The following is a 13,092-nucleotide window of genomic DNA, read 5'->3' as shown; positions in this document are numbered from 1 at the left end:
TAGGTACCTGGTACAATCTCTCACTAGGAATGTGGGCGTTACTTCAGGCACAGTCCTAAATCTACTTAGAAGCGAAACCCCCATCTACACCAGAAACATTCCTACACACAAAATGCATACTAAAGACATAACAGACCAAATGGAAACAGAACATTGCTTTCAATCCTTCTCCAGAGACCACCCCCATTCCATTTCAGTAATATCAACAGTATCTTCATTTCAGCAATATTACTTCATCACCCCACCCCTCAAATACATACAAAACACACACTTACTTACCTTGGGGATGGTTTCAGGCCTCTGGTCCCTGGCACTGCCCCAGCTGCTGCAGGCCTCCCATTCTCGCACGCCTTTCTCCCTCGCTCTCCTGTGCCAGGCCTCTCTCTCATGCTGGTGTGCACACCAATGTCAGAGAGAGGCCCTGCACGGGACAGTGAGAGAGGCCCTCAGCTGCGGCCTGGTGGCCGGACAAGGCAGTTGGGGCCGACGTCCCAACTTCATTGTCTGACAGCCGGGCCCAGGCTCTCTCCAGCTGATGCCTCCATCACTGTGCTGCTCTGAGCATCTCTCTCATGCAGGCGTACGTCGACGTCAGAGAGAGACACGGCATGCGCCGGCGTCAGAGAGGGGCCCTGTGTGGGATAGTAAGGGATAGTGAGGGAGGCACGCAGCTGGAAAGAGCTGGGGCTCGGCAGTAACGAGAGGACAGGCAGCCGGGCACAGAAGTTAGGCCCAATCTCTGCCCGGCCCCAACTACAATTTGGGCCACCGGGCCTGGGACAAATGTCCTGGCTCTCCCTCCCAGCGGCCCTGGCTGTACAGGTATAAGTTACAAAGTTGAGACAACCTTGGGTAGAGCATAAGAGTATAATAGGTGTGTAATGAGAAATCAGAGCTGTAATATATGGAGTTGCAGAGGAATGTGAGGAGAATTTTGTAGTCTATACAGACATTAATAGGAAAACAGCAGAGAGAGTTCAGGAGTCGGACACAGATGCACGCTCTCACGGTAGCTTGTGACAGGCTGTAATTTACACCAAAAATATATATAAATATGTATACCTGAGTTTGAACTGGGACGAGACTTAGATATGATAAAATATAATTTATTCCTTGATAAAGGTGAACACACAAAAAATGTACAAATAACAGCAAAACATAGACACTTACTTAAAAAGATGAAAATAATGAAAACAGTTCCATCAGGACTGGCAGTTTCATGCAGCACTCTCCATCATGCCAAGACATTGCATAGCATTTCTTCTCAGCAATCAGGCAGCAATTCAGATGGTATCAGGTAATCATAGCAGCAAACGAAGACCATGAACAACATGAACAACAACAATAAAGGATATATGGGGAACAGCAGTTTATATACCTTTTGTCCCTCTATCCCTAACCTTAAGTACCTGTGATTGGTTTCCCATTATCTCCAGCCAATCTTTGATGGGGGAACCCATTTTAGGACAGGCCCCCCTGCTAGCTGGCACATGCGCAGTAGAACTCTGGGGTCTCATTTCTGTAACCCCCCATAGGCAAATGGAATGCCAGCCAGTCTACCCATCTGGACCTCTAGCAAGATAACCTTTGTTGGAAGGTGATAACTGGGACACTTGGAGACTGCTCTGGCTTGAGCCTCCTCCGCCCTTAAATCATCAGGGAGGGTGACAAGACCCTTTGCACAACACTTAAATCCCAGACATTGGGCGCCTCTGGGGCCATCTGCTATCCTGGTGGACAAAGGAATTTCATCTTAGTTTTTGCCCATTCCTTGGGACACAGTATTAAACATAAAACATAAACGTATTTCACAAAGAGCTATAATCATTAAAGGACTTGTGCTCCCGGATGGATTCTAGTGTGTGTGATGCAGACACTGATTAACCAGACATTACAATGGGACAGGGGAACATACATTTACATGTCATAACAAGGGTTAAATCACATTTCTGGACCTCAGTCCAGTTAACCCCTTGTCTCCCTGGTGCGGTCAGGGGTGGCCAAATGGGGTGCAACCCCTTTAATACCGGGCCACCCCCTTTCTCCCTCTACACCTCACCTTCTAATGCGTGTCCTGTGGCCCACTGGCCCTAACGGGGAGTGGGGCACTGCTGGCACCATTAATGAACTCAGTCTCAGAGGGATAGTCCTGGCGTGAAAGTCCATCAGCATTGCTGTTTTTACTGCCCTTCTTGTGCTGAATGGTAAATTCAAATTCTGGCAAAGCCAAGCTCCATCTCAGCAGTTTGGCATTTTCCCCTGATACCCTCTGTAGCCAACTCAGGGGATTGTGGTCTGTGATGACCGTGAAAGCCCTCCCATAGACATAGGGCTGGAGCTTTTTGAGTGCCCACACAATGGCCAAGCACTCCTCAATGGTGGCATATGCCACTTCCCTGGGGAGCAGTTTGCGACTTAGATACACCACAGGGTGCTCTTTGCCGTCGTCCCCCACCTGGCTCAACACAGCCCCCACACCAAAGTCTGAGGCATCAGTCTGAATAAGAAAATGCTTGGTATAGTTTGGGGCAGCCAGGATGGGGCCCTCAGCAAGCACAGCTTTCAGTGCCTGGAAAGCAGTCTCACAGGCAGGAGTCCAGGTAATAAGCACAGGCAGTTGCTTCTTAGTCAGATCAATTAGGGGTTTGGCCACGGCGCTGTACTGTGGGACAAATTTCCTATAGTACCCTGCGGTGCCCAAAAATGCCATGACCTGTTTCTTGGTTGTTGGAACAGGCCACTCAACTATGGCTTCTACCTTGGCTGGCTCTGGTTTGAGATGCCCTCCACCCACCCTGGGCCCTAAGTACAGGACATCTGCCATCCCTACCATACATTTAGTGGGTTTTAAGGTAAGCCCAGCCTCCCTGATCCTATCCAGTACATTGTCCTGGCCACAGTGGATTGTAAAGTCCAGATCCTGCAAAGCCGGGCTTCACCGTGGCCGCCGGGCATTTTCCTTTGCCTCCCTCTGCCCCCCACCCAGTGGCTTGTGGGCCAAGCCCATGGTGAAGGGGCCCCTGTGCAGACCATGCTGCACACTACCCAGAGACTGGCGTGTCTCTGCACCAACAGGAGACCAGCTATCAAGCACAGACCGTCGCTTCCCTGTCAACCAAGTCTGGGAAAGGGTTATGTCACTATTCTGTAGGGACCCTACCTGTCCTGGCTCTGTGCCACCCTGTAGCTACTCCGCTATACTCCTGACTCTCCTCCCTGGCTGCCTATCTACCCACAGCCCCTCCTTTGGGAACCCTGGGGACTCTGTCAGGGTAATGGGGGACTCTAGCTGCAATACCTGCTGCCTTCCCTCCCCGGCTACCACTAGCCCTCCTTCTCTCACTGAGATCTGCTGCTGGCTACCTACCTGCAGCCTCCCCTCACTCCGCTTATCCCTAGCTAACCCTAACCTGGGTCCTAGGGACACCTGAGTGAGGCCATCGCCCTGATACTGTCTCCCCCTTACCAGGGATGAGCTCAGGGGCACCTCTCCAGATGCAACCGCCTTAGCTCTTGGCTGGCAGGTATCCCTGGGGTGGCACAAGCCTGCCACTGCCCCAGATACCCCCAGCCCATAGCCAGGCTGCAACAAGGGGTTGCTGATCTGAGACACCCCCTGAGGCTCTGCCAGGGTAATGGGGAAGCCTGGCAGCCCTACAAGCTGCCCTTCCTTCCCCTCCCCTGAGAACTGGTGCTGGCTACCTACCTGCAGCCTCCCCTCGCTCCGCTTCTCCCTAGCTAACCCTAACCTGGGTCCTAGGGACACCTGAGTGAGGCCATCTCCCTGACACTGTCTCCCCATTACCGGGGATGAGCTCAGGGTTGCTGGTGCAGATGCACCCACCTTAGCTTCTGGACGGCAGGTAATCGGGGGGTAGTCTAACTTTGCCACTACCCCTGAAATCTGGGGGTGGTATAACTTTGCCACAACCCCTGTTAGCTTCGGCCCATAGCAAGGCTGCAACAGTGGGGCTCTTAACCGAGTCCCCTTGGTGCTCCTCCCAGGTCATGGGGAAGCCTGGCTGCCCTACAAGCTGCCCTTCCTTCCCCTCCCCTGGTACCCCTATCTCCTGCCACCCCCCAGTCACCCCTAGCGTGAAACAACAGGGTACAGTCATAGGGAAAAATAAATCAGGGTCAGTCTGCGACTTGGTCTGGCTTACCTCGCTGGTCCCCGCAGAGACCGCGCCTTCGTTGGTCCCAATTGCAGGGGGACTGGAGTGGCCGCCGCCGGCAACATCTGGGCCGGTAAGCAATGGGTCGCCGCCGCAGCAGCGCCTGGGGTTGGCACAGGGGAAACGATGCAGGACCGGGGTCCCAGGTCTTTGTGGAGAAACACAGCTCCATTCAAACCAGGTAACAAAACCCCCTCCCGCAATCCCTGTCCCTCCCCCCACTCAGAAAGGGCTCCGGCACTTTGCCGGATTCGCGACTCTTCAGCCGCCGCCGCCGGTTCTCTGCCGGGATCAGGTGGGTGGCCGCTGCTCTCCGCCGCTGTTGCTGATGCAGCCCGTCCAGGTTCTCCAGGAGACGTCCCGAGGTGGGTTGTCGCCCCGGCTGGGCAGGAGCCATCAGAGGTTGCCGCTAACTGGGTCATCTTTTCCGCAGCTCGTGAGCGTTGGCTCTGAGGGGCTTCTTCGTCTGACCGCGCACGGTCAGGGCACTGGGCATTATTGTGGCCCATTTGTTGGCAGTGCCGCAGCAGCTGCCGGTGCTTCTCTGCCACCGGTGGACTAACCCCAGCAAGGGGCAACGGAGTCCAGAGCGGAGTTGCCTGAGCGCCGGGCTCAGGGAGGGGATAAGCGGGTCGGTGCGGTACCGACGCCAGGAACTGGGTCCACTTCGCCGGGAACCACATCTTGCTCAATGCACACACCAGTGCTAGCTCTTTCAGGGAAAATGGACGGGCCACTGCAACGGCCGTTACCTCTCCCGGTGCAAGACTTCCGTGGTCTCCGAGACCACCCGCTCCCTCCACAAGTCTCTGCCGTCCCGGAGCTGGGTCCATTCCCTGCTCTCCGGGCGGTTTGATGGTTACAGCAGCTGCAGCTGTGGATCTTTGCTCAGCCTGCCGGGTTTCATGCTCACCCATTGCAGACTCTCTCTCAGCCTTGCTGGCTGCTGGCTGCTGGTCCCCGCGCCGACTTGATGCACTCCTCCGGTCTCAGTGCCCGGCTCCAGTCTGACGGATGGCCGGCACTTTGGTTCTGGAGGCAATGCTTCTCACAAGTAGGGGAACAGTGAGGAGGTGCCATATCTTGTGTTATATGTTGTACACTGTGTGTTCAATATCTTTAGTCCCAGTAACTTGCAATTACCATCAAGTTCCCACTGGATCACAGTACCCCGCAGAATACTGTAATCCAGGTCCAGTTCAATCCCACCGCTGCCACCAGTTAATTACAAGCTTGTCACGGTAGCTTGTGACAGGCTGTAATTTACACCAAAACTATATATAAATATATATACCTGGGTTTGAACTGGGATGAGACTTAGATATGATAAAATATAATTATTCCTTGATAAAGGTGAACACACAAAAAATGTACAAATAACAGCAAAACATAGACACTTACTTAAAAGATGAAAATAATGAAAACAGTTCCATCTGGACTGGCAGTTTCATGCAGCACTCTCCATCATGCCAAGACATTGCATAGCATTTCTTCTCAGCAATCAGGCAGCAATTCAGATGGTATCAGGTAATCATAGCAGCAAACGAAGACCATGAACAACATGAACAACAACAACAAAGGATATATGGGGAACGGCAGTTTATATACCTTTTGTCCCTCTATCCCTAACCTTAAGTACCTGTGATTGGTTTCCCATTATCTCCAGCCAATCTTTGATGGGGGAACCCATTTTAGGACAGGCCCCCCTGCTAGCTGGCACATGCGCAGTAGAACTCTGGGGTCTCATTTCTGTAACCCCCCATAAGCAAATGGAATGCCAGCCAGTCTACCCATCTGGACCTCTAGCAAGATAACCTTTGTTGGAAGGTGACAACTGGGACACTTGGAGACTGCTCTGGCTTGAGCCTCCTCCGCCCTTAAATCATCAGGGAGGGTGACAAGACCCTTTGCACAACACTTAAATCCCAGACATTGGGCACCTCTGGGGCCATCTGCTATCCTGGTGGACAAAGGAATTTCCTCTTAGTCTTTGCCCATTCCTTGGTACACAGTATTAAACATAAAACATAAACGTATTTCACAAAGAGCTATAATCATTAAAGGTCTATTAACCCTTGTGCTCCCGGATGGATTCTAGTGTGTGTGTGATGCAGACACTGATTAACCAGACATTACAATGGGACTGGGGAACAGGGGAACATACATTTACATGCGGTCAGGGGTGGCCAAATGGGGTGCAACCCCTTTAATACCGGGCCACCCCCTTTCTCCCTCTACACACACCTAGGAGAAATGATGTTTCGGGCAGTAGCATTTTGAATGGACTGTAATGGAGAGAGATGTGAGGTAGGGAAGCCAAATAAAAGAATGTTACAGTAATCAATACAGGAGAGAACAAGGGCATGAGTGTTTTAGTGGTAGTGGAACATAGGAAAGGGCGTATCAGCAATATTGCAAAGGAAAAAGCTGAAAGATTTAGTAACAGCGTTTATATGTGCGGAGGTGTGAGGACCGGGCGCGGGCATCGCCCCCGAGACAGCATCAGCAGCAGACTCCGCTCCAGGCTTTGATACAAACTGACTGGTACTGCTATTCGTCAGTGTCTGCTGTGCTGAGTTCACAGCAACTAATCAGGGGCAGATTCTTGCAGCAGTTTCTGCTGCTGTACTCCTCAGCTATTGGCTGCTCTACCTTTATATGCTCCTGATGCAATTTGGCTGAGCATAGAGACTGTTTCCTTGTGACGTTGTGCTAGTCGCAAGCACCTTATATTGTCCTGCCTTGCCTTGTCTGCTGAGCTATCCTTTATCTTGCAGTTCTACGGAAACCTCGGCTTACCTCTCAACGATCTTGTCTATCTCCAACCCTCGACCACGGCTAGTGACCCCAATGATCCATACCTCCTCCGACCAACGACCACGGCAAGTAATATGACGATCCTCCCTTCTCCAACCCTGAGCCAGCTACCCCCGACCACGACTCTGCATTCCAAACGCGATCTTACGGCCTTAGGTCGGTGTTTCTGTATCCCCACCTCGACCTCGCGGTTCAGTCCAGTTTATGGTGGGCACCCATTACAGAAGGAAATGGAGGTTTGAATGTAAACCCCAGGCAGCATGCTTGCGAGACTAGGTGGATAGTAATGTTATTGACTGTAATGGGGAAGGGAACAATGGGACCTGGCTTGGGAGGGAATATGAGAAGTTCGTCCTTAGCCATGTTAAGCTTGAAGGGCTATCCAGGCAGATATAGCTAATAGGCACTCTGTATTTTTTTTAACTGGACTGCAGGTGTAAGGTAAGGTGTAGATACATATAGTTGTGTATCATTGGCATAGAGATGAAACATGAATTCAAAGGTATCAATGAGGTCACCCAGTGAGAGGGTATATATAGAGAAGAGTAAGGGGCCTACAACTGAGCCTTCTAGGAACACATACAGAGTTCCACTGAGATCGAGGAAGAGTTGGCATAAGAGACACCTGAAGGAACCTGAGAGGTAAATCAGGAGACAGCAGTGCCACAATGCCAAGAGAGTGAAGCAGGTGTAGGAGAAGAGGTGGACAACAGTATCAAAAGCTAAGAGGTCAATAAGAATAATAATGGAGTTGATTCCTTGATTTGGCAATATGGGTCATTAGCTACTTTAGTGAGTGCCTGATTGGAGAGGGTCAAGAAGGTTATGAGAGTTAAGAAAGTGAAGTGTATGTAAAGAGGCAATATGTTCCAGAAGTTGAGAAGCAAAAGGCAAGAAATATGTTCCAGAAGTTGAGATGCAAAAGGCAAGAGGGCGATAATTAGAAGGGGTGGTGGGGTCTAGGATTTTATTCTAAAGAATAGGTCTAATAATAGCTTGTTTAAAGAGATTGAAAATAACCAGCGCACAGGCATGAGTTAAAGATGATAGTGAAGATGGGGACCGTGGTAGAAGCCAGAGGTTTCAGGAGATGGGATGGAATAGTTTCAAGGCTGCATGTAGCATGAGAGATACAGTACTTCTTGCTCTGGAACTGGAGAGAAAGAGACAAAGGCAGATGGAGGATTAGGAAGGAGGGTTGTGGAAGAGACAGATGGGATTACTTTGTGGACAGTTTCCATCTTGGACTTGAAATAATCAGCAAAGTCTTGGGGTGTAATAGGATTGGAGCATGGTGTGGCAGTGGCAGGGACATGTGAAGGTTAATAACACTCAAAATAGCAGTGGTATATGAAGCGGCGCCAATCCTATATACAGCAATAACTAAATAACAAAAAGATATACTTATTGTCCCGCAGCTAGAGTCCAGTAGAGGCTATTCCAATTCCTCCAGAAATAGAGACAGTAGAAAATGACAGTGTCCTCCAGCGTGTAGACGTCTGATCCTCTTCTCCTCGGTGTGTACAAAGGGGAGAAAGAGAACAGAACACAAACCAACGGTGTAATAGAAATTATATTTGATGATTAAGATAGATATCAATACAGAGATTGACACTTGCCTGTGCCTTTCTCTCACTCAGTGTGCTCCCCCAGATGATCTCCAGTATAGGCTTCAAAAAGAGGGAAGAGAAGAAAGCATAGCATAATAACGTTTATTAAATGAAAACAGTAAGAGAATCCTACTCACAAGCGTCCATAAATTGATCGTCCAGAAATTTAGCTTTTAAAATTGTGCTTCCAGCGCTTTGCCCTCGGTTTAGTCTCTCCATGTTACTCCCTGCTCTGGGGATATTCACGTGGATGCTGTTTCAGCTTCCGGTCCCTGGTTCACTGAATGCGGAGGTTCCTCCTGGATTGCGCAAGCCCTGGATTCACCTCCTTTCCTCCCGTGCTCGGTATGCGCATGCATGGCTGTAACTCGCCGGGTCGCGTTGCTGATTGGGCAGAGTCCTTTCCCCTTGGGCTACGGTGGCTCACAACGTTCAAAAAAATCCACCAAACGCGTTTCGCCAATCCGGCTTCCTCAGTGGTGAATCCAGGGCTTGCGCAATCCGGGAGGAACCTCTGCATGCAGTGAACCAGGGACCGGAAGCTGAAACGGCGTCCACGTGAACCTCCCCAGAGTGAACATCCCCAGAGCAGGGAGTAACGTGGAGAGACTAAATCGAGGGCAAAGCGCTGGAAGCACAATTTTAAAAGCTCAATTTTATGGACGCTTGTGAGTAGGATTCTGTTACTGTTTTCATTTAATAAACGTTATTATGCTATGCTTTCTTCTCTTCCCTCTTTTTGAAGCCTATACTGGAGATTATCTGGGGGAGCACACTGAGTGAGAGAAAGGCACAGGCAAGTGTCAATCTCTGTATTGATATCTTAATCATCTGCTATAATTTCTATTACACCGTTGGTTTGTGTTCTGTTCTCTTTCTCCCCTTTATACACACTGAGGAGAAGAGGATCAGAAGTCTACGCGCTGGAGGACTCTGTCATTTTCTAGTGTCAGGGACATACCTAGTTTGCTCTTCCTCTATCACAGTTCCCTTGTTTGTCCACCAGTTGTGCTGCTGCTCCTGTCTCCTCTGGGATTTCTTCTTGGTTCTTCTGGTTTGCGTTTGTTTTGTGTTCTGATGACTTTTCTCTGCCATAGCCTGCTCCGTGTATCCAGTTTTTGAGTCATATTTAAATAAAGGTCCTTGCCTGTATTTGACTTGTCCATCCTGTTCCCTGTTCCTGACTCCTCGCTGCCGACCTCTGTGATGACCCGACTACGCTACTTTGCCGTCTGCCTCCAACCTTTGCCCGTGACCTGACTATGCTACCTTTCCACCTGCCCTGGACCCCTACTTCGCCTTCACATACTCCCTGCTGTTGTGGCCACTGAGGTCCATCCCGCACCTGAAGTTCCCTGATAGGCAGGAGGTTGAAGAAGGGTGTCAAAGAAAGAGAAGAGGTGCGTGAGTTAGATTTATGCCTGTTTATAAGAGAGGTGAAGCATTTGGCAAGAAAAACAGCATAGTTAAAGCAAGACAGAACACATTTTTAATAAAGGAAATCAGCCAGAGAATGTGACTTCCTTCAGAGGCATTTAGCAGAATAAGCGCAAGCGCACGTGTCTGTGTATTTAGCCAGGAAGGTGGCTATTCTATACCATAGCCTGTTCCGTGTACACTGTTTTTGAGTATTATTTAAATAAAGGTCCTTGCCTGTATTCGACTTGTCCCATTCTGTGCCCTGCCTTTAGTGTCGTACAGGAGGAGCATACTGGTCATGTGAGTAGGCAAGGACAGCATTATAAGGTGACACAACTGTTTGGGTCAGAGGTGGGTGGTAGTAAAAAAAACTTTGAGTTTAGGCTGGATTCCAATGACTGAAGGTCAATGGAATGCAGATTGTGAGCATTGCAAAGTGAGGTTGAAGGTTGAGTATGAGGAATTTGAGAAAGAGAAAATGGGATGAGGCTATGTTTAGAGAGAATAGATAGAGAAATTGGATAAGGAACAATTTTTAGTGAAGACGAGGTCAAGGAAGTCGCCATCCTTTTGGGTGTCATAAGCAGTCCATTGGAGGAGACCAAAGGAGAAAGTGAGAGGAAACAATATGCCCTGAGAAAGATAGTGCAGCATAATCAATACAGCATAATTACATCATCTATATTCTGAAGACTAATGGAAAAGTCACCCAATTAAAAAAAACAAAAACATACCAAATGCAACCCTGCACCTTGTTAGAATAAGCTGCACTCATATCTTCTCTCTACCTCCATTGGTGTTCATTGCTTTTCAGGGATGTTATTGAGATAACCAAGCTGATGCTGACACAACAAAACCTTCCAACTCCTCTGTTCCATGCTACCCAATGACTGATACGTCCTCCTGGCAGGCTGCAAAATTTAAAGCTAACCAACACTGTGCATTATGATTTCACCGATGAGCTCGTATGGCCTCACAATGCTGTGGTCAGCTGCCAACCTAGCCAAAGGCATTGAGTATTTTGTTCAGAGGAGCCCAGCCAGCAGCCAACCGGGAAACTCGAGGCATGGATTCTTTTTAATGGTAGTACTGTAATGACACAATGTCTGTATTTGTGCACTCTTCCATTAAAATTATAACAAATGGTTGGATTGTATCTCCATCTAGTTAATGTTTATACTCTTGGTTATTTACAGTAAATAAAATAGGGAACAGATCCAATATGATTATATTGCCAGTGTTTGTACTTAATGTCGTGGAATTATACATGAAATTAGGAAACATTTAATTCTAGAATAATATTTATGTATGGATGAGAAAATAAAAGAGGTGCAATCTTCTTTATTTAGGATTTTGGAGTCTCCATAAGTCAACTATGGTAAGATCATTTATACATTTTTAACTACATTCTTAACTTTAGAAATTTGACTTTTAGGAGCTTGCCGTATGATTGATCTGTCTAGAAATTGGTCTAAAATTCAATTTAAATCTTTTAAGACTACAGCATAATCATTTGGCAAAAGGTCATGAAAAAGTTGATTCATTAGTATTAGGTGCACAAATATTTGCTAAATAAAGGGTGAATCATTCATTGTATGTGAGGAATCGGGAAACGCATCCCTTGCGGCGCGCTCCCTCCTCGCTTACCTATAGTACTGCAGCGGCAGCTGCCGAAGATCCGCCCCCGCTGATGCGCGCATCACTGCTCCTGTTACAGAGCGCGTGCATACCCGCTCCTTCTACGCATGGCCACCGAGCATAGCTCTGCCTCCTCGGACGCACTGCACCTCCACTGTGCGAGGTGCACGCGCATGACAGCGCGCAACGAGCCCCAGCTGCGTGGCAAGTTTAGCTATGAGCTCTTGTCTCCTGCAGCCTATCCTTGGCATCTGGGAGGCCCCGCCTCCGCTCCGCCCCCTCTCCTACTGGTTCCTGTCTCCTATAAAGGATTGCCTCTTCCTGTCATACTTTGCTGAACATAACCTTGTGTAGCCTTTGCGTGTGCCTGTCTTGTCCAGCTCAGTCTTGTCTTGTTCTCTGCAGTTAACCCCTTGTGTACCGGCCTGGATTTGCATTTGGATTCTCTCTGGCTCTTTGACCCCTGGCTTACGGATAACGACTACGAGTACCTCTTCAACCCCAGACCACAGGCTTACGGACTCCAACTACGTGTACCTCTCCAACCCACGGACCCCGGCAAGTATTGGATTAACCCTTTCTACATACCCAGACCCAGCAACGCTGCAAACCACCTTCTGGGCTCGCCCACGCTACTGTGTGTGTGTGGCATAGTCCTTCCCACCTCAGTGCCGGGGTCAGGTCTTGTTTGTGGGCTCGCGCAAGCGTTACATTGTAATCCACCAAAGACACTACCTTTTGAGTCTGTAATTGGTTTCAGTGAATTCAAGTATTGATTTTTTTTTATATAGAAGAGTAAGGACTCTGGATTTACTAATATAGCATGAATGTCCTATATGTAATTTCCAACCCTTTTTAAATTAAATAGCTTCATCAGCTGTTAGATGAGTTTCTTGTCAGAATGCAATATATCCCAATTTATTGATTCGCAAGGTGGCAACTGTTGATTCTCGAGAGGTTTTCATTGAACGGCGGTAGTGCAAATTGGGATGCGGAAACTACCACTGACTTCTGTAGAAGTTTCCGTTAGATAGTGCCAAATCAGCACTACTGCAGCTTAATGAATAACTCCCCATATATAATATACTTAAATATAATAATAACGTATATTTCAAAATATCTTTTGAATATTAGCATTTATTTGTGATTATGGATGTGGGGTAAAGTAATCAATCTTGCATCTCATCGTTAATGATAAAGTAATGGGTTTTTCGATACCCCCCTGCATTTCAAATGCCCAACTAGAAAAAACAAAAACTTACAGGACTAGCAAAAGACATAGGTGCCACAGTAAAATCCATCCTAAATTTCAGTTTCAACCCACTATTAATCATATCAGTCTGTAGGATCGTTTGGACCTAGGTGGGACTGCCCCTTTAACCCATGTGCATGCCCTTCTTGAACAGTAGGTGTTAGTTTTTAGGTAACTTTAT

The sequence above is a fragment of the Ascaphus truei genome, chromosome 5 (genome assembly GCF_040206685.1).
Source record: "Ascaphus truei isolate aAscTru1 chromosome 5, aAscTru1.hap1, whole genome shotgun sequence".
Taxonomy (NCBI): Eukaryota; Metazoa; Chordata; class Amphibia; order Anura; family Ascaphidae; genus Ascaphus; species Ascaphus truei.
This window is presented reverse-complemented; position numbering follows the sequence as displayed.